The sequence below is a fragment of the Pteropus medius genome, unplaced genomic scaffold (assembly GCF_902729225.1).
Source record: "Pteropus medius unplaced genomic scaffold, Ma_sr-lr_union100, whole genome shotgun sequence".
In the NCBI taxonomy this organism is placed as follows: Eukaryota; Metazoa; Chordata; class Mammalia; order Chiroptera; family Pteropodidae; genus Pteropus; species Pteropus medius.
In genome coordinates, this window is record NW_024342644.1 from 7,096,952 (window position 1) to 7,120,405 (window position 23,454).

Sequence of the window (23,454 nt, forward strand, 5' to 3'; positions counted from 1 at the left end):
AGCCTCTTCTCCAGTGGTTACTTTAAAAATTTCATATCCAAAGTCTTTGGTCTTGGTTGGACTGGAAGGTAGGAGGGCTTTATCAAGGGAAATGCCCAAGGGCAAGATGTGGGAGCTTAGAATCCAATACAAATTAAAAAGGTTGAAAAGGTAACTGTGTGTGTTCCTTGACCAATAATCTTTGAACAACATTACCGTGTCTATGACTAGAAAAAGCCTTTGCAAACGAATGTTTCTGCCAAACAGTAGAGGGAAAATGCACCTTCAAAAATAAGAGGATAAGTGCTATCTAGAATTGTTTTATTGTTTTGAAAACTTTATTTTTGCAATCTATAAGGTCAGTATAGATCTCCACATACTGATTTGGTATCATCTCATGGCTAGAAGAGGCCACAGAAAGTGGGGGAACGATAGAGAATAAAGGAAAGGGTGTACTGGTGAACAAAAGCTGTCCTGTGTGTTGTCCTGGTGCCCAGAGGGAAACCAGGCTAAATTACCTGTGGGAGGAACTGCCACCATTTGCACTTTTCAAATATATAGACGGAGTAGTTTTAGCCTCATATTCCAGGGTACTTAGCTCTAGCTTGAAGTCGTAGAAACATTCCTTCCCTGCTTGGTAGAATTATTCTGCCCCTGATACTGCAATATCCTAGTTGTAATGATTCTATTTGATTTTGCTAGATGGCTCTAGAGAGGACTGACAAAAAAAAAAAAAAAATTGAGAAGTTTTGAAAATATTGTAGCTATTTTAATAATATGCTTTTACAAGTCCATGTATTGAAAGTAGGTTATTGATGGTAAATAAACAAATTATTTTAGATATTTTCAGCAATAAGCTTCTTTGGACAGTATCAAAGATTGACTCAAGATATGCAGAATTTCATTTGTTAGTAAACAATGTTACTGAGACACCCCACAATGTTATGCCATAACTTCATTCCTAGACCCTCTGGTTGCTGCCCTAGTTTTTTAATTAACTGGTACTTGCAAACTCTACTCCATTGTTTGGTATCTTCTCCCCAAAATGATACACTAAATAAACCAAGCTAAAATTACTAGTCACAGTTTCAGTGCATTATATAGAATTGGCAAAAGGACACCCCTTATGATAAAATGTCACTGATTGATTAAGTGGTGCATTTTGTAACACTAGGGTACTGTCTAAGTGATTGTGGAGAAATAGGAATGAAAAATCAAGTCTCGTTACTACTTAAGGCTGGCCATGCTCCAATGTCTTGCTAGTAAAACGTTCAAAAAAGCATAAAGAGAGTCACAACATTCGCCTGGTCAGACAAGAGGCAAAACATCATGTTTAAAGTATTCAGAGGGAATTACAATTTCAGAACTCTCTCCTTAGTATTTGTCTGTTTCATGAGACGTGGTTTAGATAGAGGCTAGAGCCTAGAAGGGGAGGGGACCAGACCTGTGTTTTCTTGGCATAGTGTGCCACATCTTCATGATGTGATGCTGAAGATAAGATCAGTCTCCCATATTGTAATGATTTGTATGTATCTTAAATCAGTAAGCAGGGAGGGCATTGGGCTAAGTGCTTTACAGAGTGTTGGACTAGGTGATCTATCCAAATTGACAAATTTATTACTTTCCAGAGTTCAGTTTTCATTGTAGGTCTACAACTTTTACATTTGTGTGTTTCATTGAAAACATGAATGGACTTGTTGCCAAGCGAAGTCTGCAACTTCCCTTGTGGAAGTTCCATCTGTGCTTTTCCTGCTTATCTTTTCTGAATATTTTGAGTTTTGCTTGAGATTTGGATAATTTTACTCCAACTTTATATACAAATTGAGTTTTTAGTTTTGGTTTCTGCTTTTGGTCTGTATCTCTAGCTCTCTTAACATTGTAGAAACCCTCATGCAACATTATTGAATAAGGAGATGTGACTTCCAAGTGCCTTAGAAAATGAAAGTCAGACATATTTTTTGTTATTTAAGAAACTGGCTGCTAGTTTCACTAGGGGAGTAGTTAAGGATAGCGGTGATGCATTTAGGCTTTAGAGTTGGATTGTCTGGGTTTAAATCCAAGCTCCTCTAAAACGAGGTAGATATTTGTCCTTAGGAAGATTATTTAACCCCTCTGTGCCTTAGTGTCTTCATCTGTAAAACTTTCCCAATTGTGAGAATTAAAGCGCTTAGCTACGTGTCTGGATGTAATAAGTGCTTATCCATGTTACCTATTATTGTTATCACCATGATCGTCGTTGTCATTGTAGTCAGTCTCTGTCCAGCAAAACTGAGTCAGAGTCAGAGCCTTAATGAATAAATGTTGACGGTACTCATTCTACTAAAAGGAAAGAACACAGATGTAATAGAAAGAATGCAAGAGAGATTATGTAATATTGTATAACTATCAAACTCTAGATATAGCATAACTGCATGGTTAAATTCACTTTGTGTTATTTTTCTTTGTCGCAGAATCTATATTTTTCGTTCGACAGTCGAAGAAATCAAAAGTACTTCAAAATCTGCAAATACATTCAGAAAGAAGAGCAAAGTCAGAACAAAACAAACTACTGTACTATATTTAAATTATACTTCTAGTCATTTCCATGTAAGATTTAAAATATCCATCACTGCAAGTAGTTTTCCCTCCACCCCCCACCCCCAGCTTTTAAGCACTCTGAACACCAACCATTCCTCACTGTACTTGAGAATGGTACTGGCATCTTTATTCCCACATAATATAGGTTAATCCAGTCTGTGGGCAATATTTATTGCCCTCTCCATCTCTAAAAAAGGTCTCAAAACTTGGTTTTAATTCCCTTTTAAATATGGCTCATCTACAGCTATGCCATCCTGAACACGCCGGATCTTCGTCTGATTTTAGAAGCTAAGCAGGGTAGGGCTGGTTAGTACTTGGATGGGAGACCACCTAGGAAGACCGGGTGTTGTAGGCGTAAGGAAAAAAATCCCTAAACACTGCATTTAACAAGAAAAGTGAAGTAAAGCAGTTTAGTTAATAAAATAATAAAGACCTCGTAAACTGGGCTCTTGGTTTAAAAAAAAAGGAGTAGGAGAATAACCGGAAATAAAAAAATGCATTTTATGTATGAGAACTAGTATGGATGATGGCAAAGGAGAAGAAAACAGAGTAATGAATTTGTTCAAATGAATTTACTGAAGATGGCAATTCAGGTCTCTAAGAAATTACAGAGAAATTTCCAGTAAGTGACTGAAGGAGTTGATGTTTCAAGAAAGCCTGAATAGGCAAAATGAACCACATTTGCAAAGAGCAAAACTTTTTAGTCATCAGCTTCTACAGTTCTTCAGCACACAGGTCTCTGTAAGCAATTTGTTTAAGGTTGCCATATCAAAACGTGTCTCCAAGGGCATAGACAGGGAGTCAGGACCTCCTTTGTGATGTCTGCAATAGAGCAAGGACCTGACAACCACCTGCAAGTGTCTGAAAAGGCATCATCCACCAGGCAGGCAGAAGATTTATCCAGGGTCGTCCAAGGGGCTAATTTGGAGTCAAGAGATAAAAAAAGAATCTCTCAGTGATGACCTCTCACAAACTATGAAAGAGTCCCTCAAGGGAAGTGACAGAATCTCTAGTTTGAAACTAAAGCTGGGGAAGGAAGAACTCTTAGAATTAAGCCTCAGGAACTGTCCAACCTCAGTAGAGGGCTGGCCTCACTGCTAAATGACCTGTAATGCATCTTACCTGTAATGTATCTTACTCTATGCTTATTAAACATCACTCTTATTTTTCAATTCCTTTGACAGTTATGACACTAGTGGTGTTATTGCTAAAGGGATTTCTGTAGGTTTATATAGATTTTCATTGTTCCATGAGGAAAAATAGTTATTTAATAAGATTCAGTATTTGCCTTGAAGACACTTCACCTTTGACCTCCTCAGAAGATTGAAAGGATAACCAAGCACATTGTCAGCTCCTCATGTCTGCCGTAAATTTCTACAAACAGCAGACACTAACTACATTACTAACAATTATATGAATAATAAAATCATAATGTTTTCCTGGCCCCAGAGACATTAAAATGAATCCTAGAATGGCTATAGGAAAGGATTCTCAGGTGTCAAGCTTATTCAAAATTAAGTTTCCACTTAAACTTCGATTAGAATTTAAGAAAACCAGGACCATCATAAGGTGTACCTATTTATTAAGCAAATATTTGAGTGTCTTCTCTGCACCAGGCATTCTCCCAGGTCTGGAATGCACAAGGTTTCAGTTTTCATGGAGCTCATGTTTATGGGAGAACATACTAATGGGTGGTCATAACAGGAGCCAGAAACTTCTGAGTCAGAAGTAAAACGCTGGTGGGTTTAAAGACGCACGGAAATGTAAGTGACACCGGAAGCTTAGTGTTTATCAGCACTTTAATGAATGAAAACACTTTTTCCAAAACATAGTAGACTAGAATTCAGATATACTAATGAACAGAGGTACAGTTTGTGATGCTCCACACTGAAGTCTCTCCGGGTGTCCTGGGCGTGTGGAGGGAGGAGGTAGGAGCACACAAAATGCTCCGTGCTAAGAACATACATGGGTCCCAGGGCCTGTGGCTGCTGCAGCTCCATATGGTGTCCTGTGCCCTGGCCTTGTTGTGTGACAGTTGCTGCTAACAAGCTTGGCTTTGGCCTGAACATCTTTGAAACTACCCCCTCCCTCACTCCTTCCAATTGCCTCAATCAAACTGACTCCTTAAAAACAGAGCTGTTAACAGAATGGCCAAAGTGTCACTAGAATAGGCCAAAGCAATCATTTAGTATTTTCTACAGACATACTGATTGCAAATTAAAGAAAGATCTGTTTGGAAAAGAGTCCATTTAGAGACGTCTTCATGTTTATTTACTTAATGCAGTTATAAACTCCACAGAAGAGCAGCCCAGGCAAATAGGGCATCGAAGACAGATACAGTGGCTTGGTGCAGGGTTTCCTTTTGAGTTTCAGGTACAAAAATTCAAGCCCAGGGTGGTGTATTCTCACACTCTGGGGCTACCGTAATACTTAATTATCACTGTCCCTGTGGTGTAATATGATCTTTGAAAATGTCACACAAGAATTCCTCCAAATTGTTTGTTTCATTACTCTTCCTCCTCCTCCCCAGTTTCTATTTCTTGGCTCTGTTCTTTTCTGTAGTTGCCTTTCTCTCTCTCCTTCCTCCCCCCAAATGGCATTGTGAGGCTGAATTCACCAGGTGTGCAAACTTCCTCCCTCATCTGACACTTCTTTGGCAGAAAGCACAGGTAACCCAGCAGGTATTGTCAGGGTCAAGTTAAAAAATAACGAAACCTGCCAATGCAGATTTCCTTCTTGTGGTGCCTGGCATCAGTGCATTCTCAAAAAGACTGCTGTGGCCTTACCATTTCCCTTTTTACAGCTGACGTGGGCCTGGCAGTCCATCTGCATCTTACCACTTTTCTCCTACTTTGGTCTTTGTCAGGACAGAGGCTGACTGGCATTTTCCCTGGTCCCAAAGAAAGGAGGGTAGGGACAGGAGCAGGATGGGGAATAGCTTTAATCTATTTAGAAAAAGTTAATTGGAACAAGCACTGTCATTAGTTCTCAATTTAAACTTCAGTGGTCACTATTAGGTCCTTGATTCATTGGTAAAATATTGGAGATTTTAAACTAATCTCTATGGTGGTCTTCTAAAATTTAAAACCAGAAAGAAAAGTGGTACTATAAGTAGTGAGTTATATGCCAAGTAAGTGCCAAAGTTCTTACCTGCTAGTTAAACTTAGAAACTAGTTGATTGAGAGAGAAATAGTTCCAGGGATTGTTGCTTTTGTTTTATTTTTCATGGTCCAGTAGTAATTGTACTAGTAATAATCCAACTATGAGAAAAAAGTGAATATGCATGTCTTAAAAGACCAGAATGCTACTAGCATTAGCAAGCTTTATCTACAGCTTCCATGGCTGTTTCTGAGGCGGGGTGCCCACACTGTTCTCAAATTTTTCTCTGAATGGTGCGATCTGCAGGGACATTACTGACCCTCGCCAAAGGCCGATACTCCCAACACCCTTCCAAAACATTGTTATACAACATTGAAATTGAATGTTCAAATCAAGTTATAAAATGGTTTTCTATACACGTGTTTATATTTTCTTTAAGAATAAAGTGGGATTATATTTTTGTCACATTCCTTAAGTTAGTGTACAAGTTCTTATTTTTTGTGTCCACTATGGGGTCAGCCTTGTTCACAATTGATTCAAATTCCTGAAGAAATGAGACTGTGTGTGTGTGTGTGTGTGTGTGTGTGTGTGTGTGTGTCGATGATGGTATAATTAGAAACTGTTAGGTTTGTAGCTAAGTTCCCTAATCTACTCTCCCTGGGTCAGGTAGGAAGAGTGAATGATAATCCCACAGGCTGCACTTCTGTAGGGCTCTTCCTGATACTTTTCTGCTATAAAACATATGGAGTTGTGGATACTTCTACGACATCATTCTGTTGCCTATACTGACAGTATAGCAAGAACCACAGGTATATACTAGAATGCAATATTGATCAAGATGGAGTTTTCTGGTAGGTAATACTCTTACAAGGACATGTAGGCATTCTGCTAAGAAATAAAATAGTTAACATATTTGAAATAATCACTTATTAGATAGTACTAAATGCTACGAATTCGTTAGGCCATTAAAATTTACAGCAAATATCTAACAAATTAATTATGATATTAAAGGAGTATAAAGAAAGTATGTCGTAGAAACTTTTTTTCCCTCTTCTTACAAAAATAGCACTGCTAGATACAAAATATTATTTGTGTTTAAACATCCCAGGCATGGAGCAAGTGACTGCAGTATCAGGGGAAAACTGCCTCCCCTCAAGTTAATGGCTGACATGATGATGCTCTAAGCCCCCTTAACTATCCATTCCCATTTTTTCAGATTAGATGAACACAGCCATGAAGCTAGGTTTGGTTACTGCTTCCATATTACCAGTTTCACCTGCAGAAGTTGACCAGCGATCACCTTATCATAGCGTACAGTGGAAATAAGGGAGAGGAGATAACCTCTACCAGCACCGTGTATGTATGTGTGTGTGTGTGTGTGTGTGTGTGTATAAGACACGCACACATACCCTTATTTTTTGGTTGACTTCATATGTCTTTGTCATCTCACTACATAAGATAAAATCTTCAGAGGATTTTACTTTAAATTTATGTTTATTCCTTCAGTACCTAGCTCAGAACTTGGAATATGGCTTAGTACAAAGAAATTGTTTATAGGTAATGCTGACTTTAGCCAACAAGGGCAAGGCCAGAGGGCGTTTATCTATTTGGCACCTTCTCTATATTGACAGAGCCCTTACTTTGGCCTAGGCCCCTGCTCTACACCTTTCGATCTGTTTGTTCGTGCCACCATCAGACTCACTTTTTAGAATCCAGATCTATAACACAGAAGGGCCACAAGAAAAAGGCTTAACATCTTAGCCTGGCATTTAACATCCCGGGACAGTGCTTTTTAAAATTTAACGTGCAAAGAAATTGCTTGGACATTTCATCAATGCAGATTCTGACCTGATAGGTCCAGGGGCGAGGCCCAAGAACTTTCATTTTTAATGCTCTCTCAGTGATGCAGATGCTGCTAGTCCTGGGACCACATTTTGAGTAGCAAGTTTCTACAACACTTGGCCTGGCCCAGGTGTTAAATGCCTTTTCAGCTTTATCTCAATTTACAACTCACCCTGCACCCTACATTCTAGCAAAACTGTTGTTCTTGGCATTCCCTGGCAATTCTCCGACGTGTGCTTTGATTCATGTTATATCCTTTCTGCATGTTAAACCATTACTCATCCTTCCAGACAGCTCAAATATCACCATCTCTGCGAAGCCTTCTAGCTCAGCCGCCCCCCTTCTTGGCCAGCTAATCCCTCTGTCTACCAAGTTCTCACAGCACTTTGCTAGTTCTGATATTTAGCACTTATTACAAGTTATCATAATTGTTTGTTTACATGATTGTCTTTCCAGCTGGCCATGAGCCGCACAGGGCAGAGGGCCAGGCCTTATCTATCTTATAATCTCAGTACCCAGTATAGAGCATAGAATACACAATAATAGTTCCTTCACAAATACAGGTCGAATTGAGTTGAACTGAATTTCTCATTATTGCTCTTTTGCAAAAGACTTTTAATGATAAATATTTTGAGAAAAAACATATCTTGACAGAATTGAGGGGGAAGTCACAAAAGATCATAGTTGCTATAATAAAATATTATATTAATATAAGTATTAATATTAATATCAGTTATAAGACTAGTTAATCTAATTATTATTAATGACAGCTATCATTTATCTATTGAATGCTTACTATGTACCAGGCTCTGTGCTAATCATGTAGATATAAAACTTCATTTAAATTTTATGTCCTACTTTTTAGATAAGGACATAGACACAGAGTTTAGAGAAAAGGTCCAATGCCATAGTTCCAGGAAATGATAGAGTTAGGATCTGAAACCTGACTCTCAGATCCAGTCCATGCTCTTCGTCACTTTTCTGATGCTAAGTGTGTCTTTCTGGCCTGGGTGTTCACTAACTACATGTGCTCTAAATGCAGCGGGGGTTTCCCTCCAGTGCAGGGCTTAACCTCTTTCTATGCTCTGGACTCCTTTGGCAGTCTGCTGATGCTTATAGACACCTCAGAATAATATTTTTAAATGCATTAAAAAGACATAGACTTACAAAGGAAACCAACTCTATTGAAATATAGTCGTCAAAATAATAAAGAACAAAGTTGTGATACAGTAATATGTGCCCTTCTCCCTGGTTTTATTGAGATGTAATTGATGTATGTGGCTTTCTTTATTAATGGCTTAAATCATAAGAACTAGCTATGAGTCTAATATCAACTTTAATTTTGAAGTATTGATGGGACTAAGCAATATTTAGAGATATCTGCAACAGATGAACTATGATGAAAATATACATGATCTCTCTAAGACAAAAATCACAGGTGTTGTTTAAGATAGTGTGCTGCTAATACTTACAATGGAAGAAAATGCTAAATTTCCATTAAGAGGTTAATTCAATTAAAGATGTGATTCTTTTTTCCATCCAAGGTCACAGACCCCCAGAATTCTATGCATGAACACCTTGGATATGTATATGTGGAGACTGGTCCTGTGACCTTCAGGTTAAGAACACAGGCTTTAGGGAATAAGGATTTTCTGCCTTTTCGAAGAGGTTAGAGTGTTTATAGGTAGAAAGTCAGTTAGGTAGGAAAAATTGTCATGTATGAACAGAAATGAAACAAAACCAGTGGCAAGAGGTATGTAGTGAAGGGGTATAATAAAGGGGCAGAGGAGGAGAAGGAGGAGAAGCTTGGCCATGTTAGAGCCCTGGAATAGGAAAGAAGCTCTTCCTCTGAAGCGTGAACCCAGACCCAGAGATTTTCAGAAGCGGATGCAGAATGCATACTTACAGGAATCTTAACGTGTACATAAAAAAAGTATTAGCAATTGGGAGAACTTCTGTGACTGTCTCCAGGAAAAAGAGACACATCGTGATGGTACTGTACTGAGTAGTAGAAAGGGATCTGTGCCTGAAGTTGTCATGTGACAGCAAAGTGGGCTGTGTCCCCATCTTCCTGTGTTATACACTGATGTATAGCAGGGGTCATTAAAACCACTAACCTCTATCTATTTAGACTGATTCCAATGGGAATAAATGACACAATGTAAACACCAAACTAGTATCTATCTTTATTGACTTTGAAGAGATAGGCAATCCAAAGATTGGAGGCACAGATGGCATTCTGATCACTCTAAATCGAAAGCTGTCATTCCAATGGCATCAAGTGCCTCTGTTTGGCGTTCAAGTACACTAAGAGCTGATCTTTTTTATGTATGTATGTATGTATGTATGTATGTATGTATGTATGTATTTATTCATTCATTCTCAGGGGCTTAATTCCTTTTTCTCATGCCCTTTATATTCTTGGCAATTAGACCTATCAAAATTTTTTTTGCCCACTCCCACATTATTTTTCTTTTCCAATCCCAACGCCGCTAATGTCCTTTCTCCTATTCCAGTCCCCAAATTCTATCTCTTATTTTGGGCTCAATTCAAATTCTGTCTCTTCCATGAAGATTTTCCTACTCCTGTCTGTCATAGACCCTAAGCTGAAAGCAATCTCTTCCATTTGGGACTTCCATAGCACTTTATATTTCTCTTATGATATATAACTTTCTTCATAGTTACTATGGACAATAACAGTTGTGGCCTTGGAAGAAAAATCATACTGGAAAAAGTGCCCAAAGAAAAAGCAGAATAAAAGACAAAAAACAAACAAACAAACAAACAAACAAAAACAATACTTATGGCCCTGGATAGTTTTATATCAATATACAGAAAATGAGTAATAAAATGAAATTGGCATATTAATCAAAGTTCTAAATATAATTGCACAGGTATCACCTAAATGGTATAATAGGATTATGAATAGAATGAGGCAAGTTAAAAAGTGTATATTTAGTTAATAAGTTAAAAAAAAAAAAAGAGTCCATTAGAAGTGGAGGGGAAGTTTAAGAAGATACACAATATATACCAGCTTGGGATGACATGATCAGAGCTCTCTTTATGAAGATTACTGTGGTGGCAGCTGAAGGATGGATTATAGCAGAGAGAGATTTAAGGCAGAAAGACCAGTTGGCAGGCATTTAAATAGTCCAAGTCAGATATAATAAATACCCACTTAGGACTAGGTGTCTGGCAGTATGAATACATCTTTAAGGAGAGTATGTAGTAAAAGGACTTTGACAGTTGCAGGATAAGAATGGTTTTGGCTCTAAAGGCTCTCAGGGTGCAGGAAAAGTGAGAGTTTCCAAATCAAGGAATAAACATTAAATGCAACTGCAGACTGAATTAATAGGTCCCTGCCATGACCGCAGAATTGCAACCAGGTCTGGGTTCACATTTTATGAAGGGTTTTGATAAATATGGTGACTTGCAAATTCTCTTATTTGAAGAACATTGGAAGAAACTTGGAATATTTAACTCTGAAGAGGTAAATAGTGAGGATATAATCATTGTCTTTAAATATGTGAGACATAGAAAAAGTAAGAGGGAATTAATTATATTCTGAGGTGAAAGGGGGTGGGGTGGTGGTAGATGAAGTTACAAGGTGAACAGTTTTGGCTTATCCTAAGAAATAACTTAGTAACAATGAGAGCTGTCATATAGTGGGAAGAGCTGATTTGCAGAGCAGTGAGCTCTTCATCTGTGAACTAATCAAGCAGAAACATAGTTAGAAACACTTTAGTCATATGTTTTGTAGAAGGAATTTCTATAGTCTACAGAAGGGAGGTTGAATTGTTTAAGACATCTTACCACTCTAAAATCCTCAGCATTTGTTCTCCAAGGAAATCTTCTTTATTCTCTTGTGCCCTGGTGGAAGTGAGCCCCCTTCGGTGTGCATGAAACACCCTGGAGCTCCCCCTGTCCACTGGTACCACACGTTGTGTCAATAGCTTCTCTGTCTTCCTCATTAGGCTGCCATCACTTTGAGGATACGGATTGTCTTTTATCTACATATGTCAGTGTTCGGTAGAGTATTAGCTTTCAGCAAATGATTGTCAAATGTTGAGTAAATAAATGAATGGAGGTGATTTAAGTTCGACTGCTATAAAATATGGGCAAATGGAGCTAAAGTGAAGAGGTTTCAGTTTGCAAAATTACCTTCAGTGAGAAAATCACATTCTCATAAATCATATGCTTTCTTTCCTTCTTCTTCCCTAGTTGCAGATTCAGTTATCACAAATGTGAGGGAGTTTTATCATAATGGAATTAAATCTTGTTATCTGAAAAGTCAGAACGTGCTTTCAGGATAGCAGAAAATCAAGAGACTTCAAAGTTGCATTTGATTTTTATTTAATTAAGGAAATATTTTAAAGCATAAAACTCCAGCAACTATTAAAAGTTAATAGCTAGAAACGTACTAAGGTATATATGGAAAAGAACAGTATAGGGTCAATTACAGGCTTGTGAGCAGTTGAGCATCATGTGATCATATTCACATTCTTGGGAATCATGTGACATTGCAGGTGGCTCTCCCCAAAGATCCAATTTCTCACCTATCCTTTGATATTATTTGCACACTGATTATAATGCCCATAGTTGTCAGTCTATGTTAATGTAGAATGTTGCTGCAATTGATGTGGAGCTGAAATATACAGTTCCCTAGGTGGGGAATGGTCTAAACATAGCTAGTGCCTGGAGTGCATGGAGATGCTCCTTTCTGGTAGTTTGCTTTCAAAAACTTTATGTAGAAGAGCTGCAAATCATATCCCAGAACACGTCCTATGTGTAACCATCAACTACTTATGGAATTTAAGGCTATATTTTCTCCTTAGATTTATGCTGGAGCCCATGAGAATTTGTATTTGTTTATAGAAGAAAGAGAGGCAAAAGTCTTCTATATGGGGAGAGGAGACAACGCGTTGTTTTCCGGCATGTTTGGGTGGCAGAACTATCCGCTGTCCCACTGACTCCAAGCAGCCTTGGACATTTCTTGGTGCCTAGTGCGCACTCAGGTCAGTGTGGTGCATGTTACTGAAAGTCATCTGAGAGATTACAGGGCTGCAAAGAGAATTATTACATCATAAGTGGGTAGTTGTAACTGTAATGGGAGGGATTATAAAGGAAGTAAATTAGGTACCTACTGCAAATATAAAGGTTTCTTATCATAATTGTAACCATGACTGAGAGTGAAGATAAACAGATCCCGACATTAATATTAACACTGTTTCACCAGCCTGAATGGAAACATATTCAGCTGTCATTTGATTCATTTTCATTAATAATAAAAGAAAAATCTTACATGTTTAAATCCTCTACTGTGTTTGCATTGTCAGTGTTGACACTGCGGATGGACCAGTCTGCTCATTTATGTAATTCACCTTAAATTGCCCTATCATAAGAGACCAAAGAAAGGATTTCTGTGAAACATAGGACTATATACGTGTGTCTGTGGTTGTGTGTGTGTGTGTGTGGTCCATGTATGTATGTGTGCATGTATATGTTTACGTTTGAGAGACATTATTAACCATATGACATATGGCCTTAAAATCTCAAATTTCAGTGTGCTAAAGGTTACATAAACTGAAGAGTATAAATACTACAGTGGAAACCAAAGCCTTTAGCCCGCCTGTACTTAGTAGTTTCCACCTGAATATCCAAAACAAGCACACACGTTGAATGTACTTACTCCTTCTACTCACGTCTTTATTCCTCCCCTGCTCCCAATCTGATTCGCTCTGAATCACAGCTATATACAGATGGTGAAAGGAGAAACTCAAATTAGTAAAGGCATTTTCTTCTCCATGCATGTTGTCTTACACTTCAGGAAGTTTTAGAAAGCAGGGGCGGGACCATTCCTCATTCGCCATCAGGGATGGGCAGTTCAGTGAACTGATAATAGTGAATTCTAAGAAGAGATTTAATTCATAAGGCCAAGGGATTTAAGCACAATGGGCTTCTTTCTCTGAAAAAATCCCCAAGGTAGTCGCCGATATCCAAGTTTGACCTCTAATTAATTTTAAGTTCATTGAAAATTTGGCCTGAGACAATGCCAGAGAGGGAATCCAAAGGTTTGTTCTCACTCAGCTACGTGTGGACCTGAGGAAATTGGGAAGCTGCTAGCTTTACCCATGAAGAAAGGCTGCAGTGAGAGGAGAACAGAAGCTGATTTAAGAGCAAATACGTATATTAGACACTTGAACCTGCTCTCATTTTGTCCTTAGAGGTCCAAGGGGAGCACACTCCATGTTGGCTTGCATACTGCCTGGAGAACTGGAAGAGCCACCATAAATATTCTTGTATGAGTAAGGATAGTGTAGAAATGACGCGCTAACGGCGAAGTATCACGATTTAAAAAAAAAAAAAATTGTGGCAGATGTTTTAAATCAACACTCATGAACTTAGAAGAGATGAAAAAGAAAAGCTACCGTGATGATCTCAAAAGCAGAGATATCCAGAAGAAACAATGATGAAGGTTCTGACATTGACACCAGTAATCAAGAGGCCTAGAAGGTGATTAGGAGTCTTTAGTGGATGGTCACAACCCTAATCTCCGAAGCAGATTCAAGCCCCACTCGTGGCAAATTCTCTAGAAGAGCTGTGGGCAGAAAGGAAAAAGCAAAAACACCTGTTGGTAATTTCCCGCAAGCAACATTTTTGTCTTTCAAAAGATCAAAGCAAGGCTGAACTTTAGAGTCCAGGTTTCCGTTGTTGGAAACAGAGCAGGCCAATAGCACCTTTAAACACTTTCCTGTTTTTCATGCAGCCGAGGGAGGTAAAACCTGCAGAGAGCGCAGCGAGGGCAGCACTAGGAAGGCCCTGCAGAGGTGCTTCATTAACCCGATTAAGCAGGTGGATGGAGAGGGCCTCGCTGATAATTTACACCTTGCTAATGAAGCGTGTGACTCTTAATCTCCTCCAAACAAGATACACTCATGAAACTCTGGTGCAAGGAAAAGGGAAATTAATTAGGTGAAAAAACTATGAGATTATAGCAGAGGGATTCCTGCAAGGCAACTGTAACCTGGGTGGTTATTCATTTTAGCCTTTCTGAAATTAATGGCTGAGCTGTCAAATAAACAAGTTGTGGTATGTTTGGACTTACAGGAAGTTCAAAAGCAGTGCATCGTTTTCTATCTGATTTTATATTTCATGTGTCCTAGAAAATCACTCTGATGCAAATGGTTGCTATGATATCTAGTGAATAATTTTAATATATTTGACAGTAATACAGCTATTCATAGTAAGAGTATAGAAAGAAGATTTACTTAAACATTCCCTATAATTTTAAAATGTTAAAGTAATTCTTATATCTAATGTAAGATATGAAAGAATTTCGTGTCCTGAAGAGACATTTTATTTCATACTTATTTATTTTCCAGCTTTATTGAGATAAATTTACACATAACACTGTGTAAGTTTAAGGTGTACAATGGTGTTGATTTGATACACATATATTGCAATGCAATCACTACCATAGTCTTAATTAACATCTGCATCATGTCATGTAATTATCATTTCTTTTTTGTGGTTAGAACAAGAACATTTAAGATCTACTCTCTTAGCAACTTTCAAATATATAATGCAGTATTATTAACTTTACTCACCGTGGTACATATTAGATCCCCAGAACTTATTCCTCTTACAACTGTAAGTTTGTACCCTTCGACCAACATCTGTGTCCATTTCTCCCACCTCCAAGCCTCCGGTAACCACTATTCTGGTGTCTGTTTCAGAATAGAGATGTTTAAAATGATTAGTTAGAATTATTACATGAATGGTATTATCACTTTCACTCTTAAAGTCATTTATCCCCCTATCTATCCATCCAGTTAGTCAAAAAACATTTCTCCAGCAGGTGTTGAGCACTGGACTAAATCACAAGGGCCTAAAGACAAATGAGACAAGGTCCCAGGCCTGAAGCAGTACACTGTTCAAAAGGAACAACAGAAACCAAGCATTTCATGCAAGGGGAAGAGCACGATGGCAATGGGACAGTGGCGGTGAGGAGGGTGTATTCAGTGCTGCCTGGCGTTGGGGTGACATGAAAGCAGCTTTCTCTCAATGTGGATGAGGTCAGTGATTTCAGGAAGAAGGAACTCAAAGGCAAGAAGTTATGAAATGTCAGGAGATTTAGGGGAACGTCAAGTGCTTTGGTACTCGTGAGTTGGGGGCCGTTTATGCAGAGCCAAGTTTTCTGTGCTCTTTTCTCTGGGCCATGGAAATCCCATAGATCCTGCGAGTTCACATTCTAAATGTAAATGGTGATTATAGGTGAGCAAGACTAGAGGCAGAGAGATGACTTAGAAGTCAGTTGGTCAGGTTAAGCTGAGAGGTGATGAGGGCGGCTTTAAAGTTGTGGCTGTGGCAGTGAGGGCAGCCAGCCAATTAGAGAGCAATTTGAGAGGTAGAGAATACTAAGTGATCGCTAAAATGGTGTGGTACATAGTAGAGGCTCACTAGATAGCTGTTGACGAAATTAATGAATATATGTGCTTTTTTTGTTGTTGTTTTTGTTCTATGGTTGCAATTTCTTCATTTAGTCCTCTGAAGATTTAATTACAGGTGTTTTGAAAGTCGTCCCTCCCCACCCCATTCCCTGCCTTGTGTCTGTTTCATCCGAGTTCTGTATTCCTATATAATTATAGAAATATAATTATATAAACTATATATATTATTTATAGTTTGTTTTGTCCCATCTCTAATGGCAGATAGTTTCATCAAAAGTAGAGAGATCTGGCGTGCTCATTCATGTTTAAATGTGAAGTACTAAAAGCCAATTGGAAGCTCTGTGTGCATGGGCAGAGTTTTGTTGACTATTGGGGTTCACTGTAGGATGATTTGGCAGACCCGGTCTTTATACTTGGGGACCCAGAATTTTTAGTATTTTTCATTAGAAGAAAATCAAATTCACCAGAGAAGAATTTCTAATTTCCTACCCGCAGCGATAATCAGCTGGCACACACCAGTGCAGCCATACTAGTTGTTCATATTTTGAAATTCTTATTGCTGGTAGCATGTAGTCACTGCCCTGAGCTCCAAACTGCCCCTCACTCTAGCCACCCTGACTCTTCCCACTCCTCATAACCTAGCAACTAAAGGGTAGAAGCCTGCAGGACCTTGACTCAATGCTAAGGCCCGTGTCTGTGTCAGCTGGTTGGTGTCCATATACTGGCTGTATTTAACACACTAAGCATAAAGCATACACCTGGCATTCTGGAAGAGCAGAAAAGGAGGTTGGGTGGTCCTGATTCAGCATGCAAACTGTCAATCACGTCCTCCACCTATCAGTGCAGCATTTCACTGTTGCCCTCTTCCTTGCCTCGTGAGCCCATGTCCATGACTGGAGCCTTCTGGTTCAATCTCTCCAGAGTCACCCTCCTATCTCCTGCTGATGTGAGGAAGAGCTGGTCACTTGGCCCCTGTACGGGACATGCAGGAGTATATTCTTCAGTGTAAGAGCCCCACCTCTAATTTCTTTTTAAAACTATCTGGTATCATCCTGGCTCCCTTCTTGGGTTCTGTGGCATAAAGTCCCTTGCTTTTGTTTTGTTTTGATTTTGGCCTTTCCTCTCTGCAGGTGCCAACAATTATACTTTCTCTACTGAGTCAGTTACTGCGTGGCCATCTGCTTTCCATCTTCCAAACTTTTGTGGACATCTTGGCACTAGCCTCTCATGGATGTTGATGACCTGGGACTCTCCTTCAGTTACTTTTAGCTGCTTGTAAGGAAAAAAATATGTTAATTAGTCAAGACTCAATGGTTTCATGGAAAAGAAATCAAGTCAAACTGATTTAAGCAAAAGTAGGAAGAATATTTCAGGATTCGGGGATTTTCTTTCAGACTCAAGGATGTGGAAGGAAGATTCATGTGATGTGAACCCCTAGAAAAAATTTATCTGCTAAGATGAACTTTCACGGTCAACCAAGGGCCCAAATTTAATGAATAAGAGTTTAATAGCCATTTGCTGACAGGGGCTCCTCGCATATTCTGTATACCAGGAAGAATCTCAGACTAGACTCTCAGCTTCCTGAGCTATGCCCCACTTGTTTACGCCAGCTGAATCATCTACTGCAGGGAAGCCCTGGCTTTGTCTTTCAACCAATGGACTGAGACCTGCCCTGTCCAATCAGAACTGCATAATTATATCCTCATTTGCATCGATATTGACCAATCAGAACTGCATGATTTGAACCACTTAGAACAATATGAATTTTGAAACCTCATTTGCATAAAATTGGACCAGTTGTAAACTTGGGCAAGAACTGTCTCTATAAAAGACAGCTTCCTCTCTGTCTCAGTGAAATATACGTTCAGTTGCCATTGGAGGCTGTGTTTCCCCAGTTTGTAAACTGTTTCACCTGAAGAAAGTTTCTTTTCTTCCACACCTCTTTGGGAGTTTTTGTTGACAAGGATGTGGATGCAGGAGGCGCTTTTGAACCTAAAGTACAAAGCCTCTGGGTTTTCTGTTTCCTTTCTTATCCAGGTATTTTTACTTAATTCCTTTCTTGCCTGCTTTCTCTCTGACACCCTCTCTCTATCTCCGTGGACTATGTGGTAGAATGGCATACTTGCTATGATTCCAAGTACCAGTGGAATTTAGTTTCCTGCCTCTCTGACAGTTTCAAATCTGAGGAAGGAGTTAATTGGCCTACCCTGAGACAGGTGATCCTCCCCACCTAAATCCAGTCAACAAAGATCCTGGTAAGTCACGAAGTGCAAGCCATGTTAATAGGCAGAATGAGAGAACTGTTTCCGGAACTAAGGGAGCCATTGTAAACCAGGCTGACACCCCAAAAGTGTCAACTACAATAGAAGACAAAGAGTCAATTCTTTCTCACCAATTTCCTTTATACTTCCTTTCCTCCAACTTCTTTTGGAAGGACGGGGAGGTAGCAGTAGGACATGGGAGGCATTCACAGCTGCTTTGAAAAGTTGCTGCAGCTGCAATCAAGCTAAACCTGGAGCTCGCACAGCCACAGCAGGGGACTGGATTCACCTAGGCCCTTTGCAGCCCGACTGTGGCACTGTCTTCTGAGAAGAGCAGCCTGTGCTCCTGGTGTCTGTCTCTAGGAGGGCTCTAGTATGTTGCCCAGGGAGCCTGGGGGTCAGCTGCTCTTCTCAGTCTGGGGCCAGGACCGCACTTAATTTATCTTTTTAACCTCTATTTTAAAAGGGAAATATTTATCATAATTTGCTAAATCTTGATCAATTTTTCAAATAAATATGGCAATATACTACAGACTACATATCAAGTTCTTCTGAATATTATATGCCAAGTTAGAAGTTTATGAATTAGAACCCCATCTCCCAAGTGACAGAATTCATTTTTCTAATGACATGTTTATTGAATAGGGCAAGAGAAAGCAAGCACATGTGCTACTTATGCTAATCAGCATTTGATAAGTAGAATGCAATTTTGTCTTTAATCAACCTAGTGCCCATCATGTTCAATTAGTAATGCACTGGTGACAGTCCATGCAGGGCTGTAAGGAGAGAGGCCACAAATGCTGTGCAGGGATCTAAAAGCCACCGGTTCGACACCACCCAGCACCACGCAGATGACTTCAGAATTAAAAGGAACACAATGCACAGGCCAGTAATTCATTTCTAGTCCTTTCTGTAGACATAGGGACCCAACTACATGTATTATGAAATTCCTTTTGAAATGAAATGCTTATAACTGTAGTATTACATATACTGGGTGGCTTAGAAAGTTTTTTTCAAATGATACTTCATTTAAACTTTGTATGGATGCTAATAGTAAAATTAGAAATAAAATCAATAAAGAGATAGATGCCCTTATTTTTGATTCTACTATTTTTGGCTCTTAGAATTGTCCCTGGTACAAATATGATGAATCTCCTAGAGTGGATTTTGTCTGCATGTACAATGAATGGCACTTAGTCACTTCTCCAAACTATTATGTCACTGTCCTAGAGGTTTTCTCTGAAACTAGCCTGGAAGAACAAACATAAGTTTTCATTCCAGCTGTTAATAAAATGTTTCATACGTTGTTTTCGAGATGCAAAATTCCCCAATGCCAGTTCCATAAGACAGACTCTATAAAGAAATGCTTAACATCTGGAATCACTCCTTGGATGATGCTGAATTTTTGAGGCAGTGCAGGTTGTCTATCCTAGAGAAAGTTTCTAGTTAAAATCCAAAGTGACCATGTAATTTAATTTTTGCAATGTGCCTTTCTTTGTTGTTGGTCTTAGCATATTAAAAATAATGTTTATTAAACTTTATTAAACTTCACTACAGGGAGTTTATTTTTAACATCAGGTGCAGACAGTTGAGTTAATCATATTCTTCAGTTCACATCACACCATCATCACTCCCAACTGCATTCTCATTTGTCCTCACATTTCCATAGGCACCTCCTCTAATGTAGATCATGGTTTTCCTTGGATATGTATGTATCCTTGGAAGACACACAATTTGTTTGTATATGTGTGATTTTAATATAAATAAATGATGTTGTATATATATAGATCTCATTCCAGTTCCTTTTTTTCTTTTCACACTGTTTTTAAGATCTGTCCTTGTTGACATATGTACTTGTAATTCATTGCTTTTGACCACTACATAATTATGTTACATGCATCTACTTTGTTCAAAATCTCTAGTGTAATGAAAATGTGCCATGAACATCCTTGTACTTGATCATTTGGGGATTGTGTGAGACTTTCTCTCACATATATACAGTACATAGCATCATTTATATTGTAGTATACCTGTACCAAGGTCCACACTCCCACCAGCAATACAGGAGGTTCATAATCTCCCAAATAATCTTCGATACTTGACGTTATCTGACTTTCCAATTTTGTACCAATCTGATGGACATAAAAAGTTATTTTATTGTTTTTTTTAATTTATATATCCCTGGTTATTAGTGTTGCCTATCTTCCCATGTATTTGTTAGCTCTTTCTCTATCCTTTACTGTGAATAGAATATTTATATCATTGGACCATTTTTTTATTGGAGCTCATGGTTTTTAAAAAAGTGATCTGCAGGAGTTCTTTGTGAAGTCTAGAAATTAATATCATTTTGGTTGTACTCCGGACGAATATTCTTTCCTTATATGTCACCCATTGGTAAACTCTGTGGTGTCTTTGTTAAATAATAAGTTCATTATTTTTTATTGATTTCATCAATTTTTCCTCTTATGGCTTATGCCTTTAAATTTTTAAAATAAATATTTCCTCACCCTAGTTCACAAAGATATTCTTCAATATTTTCTTATATTAGCTTTTTAGTTTTATCTTTTACATCGATATCACTAATTCTCTCTGAAGTTCATCATTTTAGATAGAGATCAAATTTTATTTTTCTTCATATAGTGAATCAGTTTTCTAATACTGAATCATAGTCTAAATAATTCACTTTTTCTTTGCTAATTTTTTTTATAATGCTTTCCTTATGCACAAAGTTCTTGGTATATACGAGAAACCTGATGTATTTATATCTAATAATATTACATGTTTGTTTATTTTTGGACTCTATTCTCAATCCTTTGTCCATTCCTATATCTACAAAACTTTTTTTTTTTTAACAAAAACTATTATTGCCAAGGCTTTATCGCATGTCTGTCTGGTGGAGTGAATACCTCCCTCTTTGCTCTTCTTTTTTCAAAAGTATTTTAGCCACTTCTGGTTTTTTATTCTCTCATATTCAAGTTAGGATAAGTTTGCCAATGTTTTCAAAAAATCCTCTTGAAATGTTCATTGGAATTTCAGGAAATAAATAGACTATGTTATCAGCTCCTCACTACAGCTGTGCTTCAAGGCTGCCCAACAAGTGCTGGGCTGGCACTGGTATTTTTCTGCCCTGGGTAGTGATGGCTTCTGGATGGGGCCTCCCCCTCCAGGGCACTGTGAGAGAGAAAAAGTGCATGGCAGGAACCGGCTCCTGCCCAAGCCTGTCACATGTCTAAGACATCTGATCCTGTCTGCCTTCCCTTCCCTCCACTCCCTGTGTAGATTTATCCAGGAGAAAATTCGAGTTTTTAAATTCATGATTCATCAGTTTCCCTCTCATTTCAGTGGCACCTCCAGGTTCGAAGTTTAATGTTGGTTTTATCCTGAATTGTTTGCCATCTCGTTGGGACTCAGCTACCTGTCACTACAGTATTTCAAATATTTTTTTTCTGCCCTTAAAACAAATAGACAAATCTCTTTATAGATTTTAAAGTAATATCCTGTATAGTAACTCTCTGAAATAGGTAAGGCAGGGATTATCATCCTGGGCATCTGAAGAAGAGTCACATGACTTCCCTAAAACTACAATCAATGTCAGAAGGAAGCTAAGATGAAACTAGAACTCCAAACTTCTACCTCCTGTTCCAGAAGAGTACCAATAATGAGGTAGAAGACAAGGGACCATGAATCAGCAGTCCAGCTCTAATGTCCTTGCTGTCATCTGGTCAGCACTGTCCTTGGAGTCACCTGTGGTACTGGGTCTCAGTTTCTTTACATCTGGGATGGGGCGGGTGATCCCCAAAGCCCTTTCCAATTTCAAAATTATGGGATTTCAAATACACAATGGAGGAACCAAGACCGCTTTATGGTAATTTCAGCCTTCTGGTTATTTTTGTTCTTTTTTTGTTGAAAATGCTGATGATAAGTGAAATGACCAAAAAGCCAATAGCCTGGAGGGTTGCTGTGGACCTACGTAATGAACAGGCTGCAAATACAGCTTCTAGATAAACTGAGTGCATTTTCTTGTGATAGCAGCTCTTTAGCACCTGTGGGGGACAGTGTTCTCGATGCATCGTCCTCCACCCTTCTGAAAGGGTGCTAGAATCCTGGAGGAACTTAAGAAAAAACAACAAAGCCTGGAGGACAAATCTGCTGCTTCTGGTACCAGTGCTGAAGAGAGGACTGGAAGAGCAAGGAGTTCCCTATTTAGTAGAGAGAGATGAGAACACTACCTTTACCCAGAAGAGTATTTGCATCAGGAAAAAAAAAACAAAAATTTTTTTTTTTCCTCAATAAGGAGAGGCTTAGTAAAAGAAAAGAAACTATAGAGTAAGAAAGCAATTCATTAAAAATCCTGAAACTATATCAATCACTAGGATGTTAACAATGGGAGACAAGATCCCAGACCTCAGAACCGGAGAGCTTGGGAAAGACCTAGAAGAATCAAGGACGTAAGAAGAGTCAATGTGTTGGAGGCTCTTTATGAATCAAAAAATGGCAAGATTTAGTGCTAAACACTGCCTTGTACATCAATAATGTCCACATGTAATTAGGCTAAGACAAACAAAGATGATTTTATTAATGATGTTTGAGTCCATTGTAGCAGTCAACCCATCCTTGTTTATGAAGCTCCTTTGCATTACCTTTCATGGAGTCCACTTTACATATAAAACTATTCTTTATGTAGTTGTGTATCTACAATTAGTTTAATCCTTTCATCCATATGGGCAAAAGGACTCAATCTCACTTTTGGGGTTTGTCTGACTTTTTGGGTTTGTCTGTTTTTCAGAAATTAGCTGTAGGACGGTATCTCAGGACTGCCATTTAACTTAAGATCTCTCAGATAGTTCAATAGGTTTAACAAGAAAACACTGAGAAACAAATTCTGAGCTACGAGAGGATCAAAGTTTTATCCATAAAGACTAAAATTCTGTTGAATATAGGCCAATTATGAAAAGAGTTTATTAATCTACATGTTAGTGAAGTCCCTAACTCAGAGACTGACCTGCACATGAGGACATTCGGGCTACAGATCTAAATTTCTCAGATGGTTAAGCCTTTAAACTATGTTGTATATTGCAAAACAGAAGTTGGACGTCTAACAGATCACATTGTGCATACTCGGTTTCTATATTATGTATTATTTGTGAGTATTTGGAGGTAGTTACATCTTTGAGAATTTCCAAAATAAGCTCCTACATTCTTATTCATAATGCAATTGAAAAAACTCTATGAGAGTAGAAAACAAA

The 23,454-nt window shown here is 38.5% G+C and overlaps 1 pseudogene; it reads left to right on the forward strand.

The window, feature by feature from the left end:
* Window positions 1–2,792: 2,792 nt before the first annotated feature.
* LOC120605672 (uncharacterized) lies at window positions 2,793–2,911 on the forward strand (annotated as a pseudogene).
* The last annotated feature ends 20,543 nt before the right edge of the window (window positions 2,912–23,454 follow it).